Below are 3160 nucleotides of genomic sequence, written 5' to 3'. Positions count from 1 at the left end.
AGATAGATAGATAGATAGATAGATAGATGATAGATACATGATAGATACATGATAGATAGATAGATGATAGATACATGATAGATAGATAGATATAGATAGATAGATAGATAGATAGATAGATAGATAGATAGATAGATGATAGATAGATAGATAGATGATAGATACATGATAGATACATGATAGATAGATAGATAGATGATAGATAGATAGATAGATAGATAGATAGATAGATAGATGATAGATAATGGATAAAATGTATATAGCTTTATATCCAGTTTCTTACAAATATATGTGTATATAAAATATATATAGTAGTACATATATAGTTTCTTAAAAATTTAAGCATACACTTCTAGAACCCAGCACTCATACTCTCAGAGATATGAAAACGTATGTCCACACAAAAACCAGCACATGAATGTTCATAACAGCTTTATTTGCAATAGCCAAATTGGAAACAACCTTCCATGAATGACTGGAAAACACATTACAGTTCATGAATACTACTTAGTCATCAATAGGAAGAAACCATGGGTACGTGCAACAACTTAGTTGAATCTCAAGAATATTATGCTCAGTGTAAAAAACCAAGCTTTATCAAAAGCCTACATGCTGTGTGATTCCATTAACATAACCTGTTGGACGTGATAAAGTGTGAAATGATATGTGTACCAAGTATTCATTTTAGCAAAGACTGGAAACATTCATCAGAAGTAAATTGATGACAGAGATTGTGGCACCATCGACTCATGGGAAATAAAGAGCAGTAAAAAAAAAATTTAAGGACATGAAAATACCACCAAAATAAATTGAGTAAGAGGGAGGAGATAAGATGAGTGCTGGGTGATCTATGCACAATGAATCACTAAATTCTACCTCTGAAACTAATTTTAAAAAGAACGCTAAAAAATAAACTAAGTAACAAATGCAAGACTCAGAACAGTATTATAGTATGCTACTTTGATGTACCAAAAGAGGGGAGAGAGAGAGAGAGAGAGAGTGTGTGTGTGTGTGTGTGTGTGTGTGTGTGTGTGTGTGTATAAAGAGACTCTGGAAGGTTACGTAAGAAATCATTAATAGGGGCAATCCATTGAGAGGGCTTGTTCAGAGCTGGAGGGATGGGGACCTAGATTGGGGGACAGCACTTCATTACTGCACGGCATGACTATTTTTTTAACCCAGAGTGAGTATTACACATTTTAAAAGTTAAATTTTTTAAAGATGACAGAAAGCCAATGGAAGAGAAGGTAAAAATAAGAGGATTCCAGGAGATAGGGGAGCAGAAATTGGGGTCATGATGTGAGCACCCCAACAAAGGCTCACCAACATTGTTGGTGGCAAGAGTAGAACAGAGATTCCCTAATTCCCCTGCAAAGTGCACTTGGCAGGGTTAATGAAGACTGAGCCCTTCGTGTGGGTGACAAGAGGGCGTTTTTAACAAGGATGTGGTGTGAAGCCCCAGTGTCAAGCACAGCATCTTACCTATGGCAGGCGACGGGAAGTGTTTGATAAAATTCATTTGACCTTACTGACTTTTCTGACTTCCTAGGAGCTTTCCTTGGCAAACCCAACTGCATAAATTCTCCTCCTTGTGGAATTCCCATCATGACGGAATGAAGGAAAGGACATGGCATCTGAGTGCCCTGTGGAGGGTTTGGACCACCAGACCTCCCTGGCTGGGAACTGCTATGAGGCTCAGTCTGGGCTAGGAGAGGATTTTGGGGGGTGCTCCGTGAGAGTGAATCCCTGGTGACTTTTCCATCTCCTCAGCCCTCTGTCATCTGAGAGGGCACATACCCCAGAGAATAAGCCACACGTGGCAAGATTAGAAACAAAACAATTAGCACTTTCTTTCTTAACAAGGAGCCGTGGGGATAGAGTCCCAAAGAGCCCCCAAACTGTAAGTACCCTACTGCGTCTCTGGCCCCCTGCTCACCTGCCCCAGGCTGGGGCCAACACGTCATTCCCCTACCCCCACCCCCACACATCAGACTCGCCCCAACCATCACAGCTTGAGTGGTCTCCCTCTGCCCTTCCCAAGGGCTTAGCACTGACCTCGGGTTCCTCTGGAAGTCAGTGGAGAAGGAGGTTTGCCAAGACCATCCTCTTGGTGATACCACCCTGGTAAGTGAGTGAGGGATGGGCAAGGGGAGTGAGCTGGATGGGACTGGGAAAGAGGAGCTCCTTCCCTTTCTCGATACCCAGAGAGAAAGGAGGGTCTGAGACCAATTCTACACCCTCTGAGGGCACAGAGGGCACACCCTCTGTAGCAGGTCACGAGAGAAAGAGTAGGTAGGGTCTGTACTCGAGGGACACCCGCGCAAAGGCGAGAGATTGGAAAACAGCGCTCTCCACTCTGGGTGGTGGTTCTCCAGATGGGGTCCCCCGGCTAGCAGCAGCAGCATCCCTGGGAACTTCCTAGAAGTGCTGGTTCTCAAGCCCCACCCCAGACGCTCCGGGGCACAGACCAGCCCTCTGGGAGACACCGATGCAGCTCAAGGTTGAGAACAACTACTCTAGTGCAACCAAGGATTTCACGTCAACAGCCAAGGACAGCTGCAAATGTGTTGCCAGGAAGGGACTCTCAGTAATGTACACAGCCCAAAGGAACCTGAGCCTCACCTTACAAAGCCTCAAACGGAACTCTGAAAAATCACGATAAGCAGTACAAGGCTTGGCTAGAGATCTCTTGAGGTTACCAAAGAGGAGATTATGATGCTTCCCTTCCTGAAAGCCCCCTTTCCGATACTTCTTCCACGTCCGGGAGGACCTGCTCCTCACGGCGGATATTTGCATCCCTCCCCTTGTTCTCACAACACCTCAGGTCACCTATAACCTCCCCTATACACACCTATCTACCTACTGTGCGCTCCCACACACATTCTGATCCCCCTCCAGCTAACCTTAAATCTTTCTGGAGACCAGCGTTCCTTGGAAGGCAGAGAGATGATAACTTTTGATGCTCGCGATTGAATAGTTTTCCCAGCAAGTGTTGAGAGCGCTTGCCTCTCCTCATGAAGCATGCTCAGAGAAGCAATGGTGTGTGAGAGAGTAAAAATAAATCTGTCCAGACGGCAGATGGTGCAGGTGCAAGCTGAGGGCCCCTAGCATTGCTCTCAGCCTGGCTCCTCATTGTCAGGTGTGGCCAATACCATCTCCC

Source organism: Ursus americanus, chromosome 14 (assembly GCF_024610735.1).
Source record: "Ursus americanus isolate L20-20 chromosome 14, mUrsAme1.1.p, whole genome shotgun sequence".
In the NCBI taxonomy this organism is placed as follows: domain Eukaryota; kingdom Metazoa; phylum Chordata; class Mammalia; order Carnivora; family Ursidae; genus Ursus; species Ursus americanus.
The sequence above is the reverse complement of the archived record's forward strand: the minus strand, read 5'-3'. Positions refer to the sequence as shown.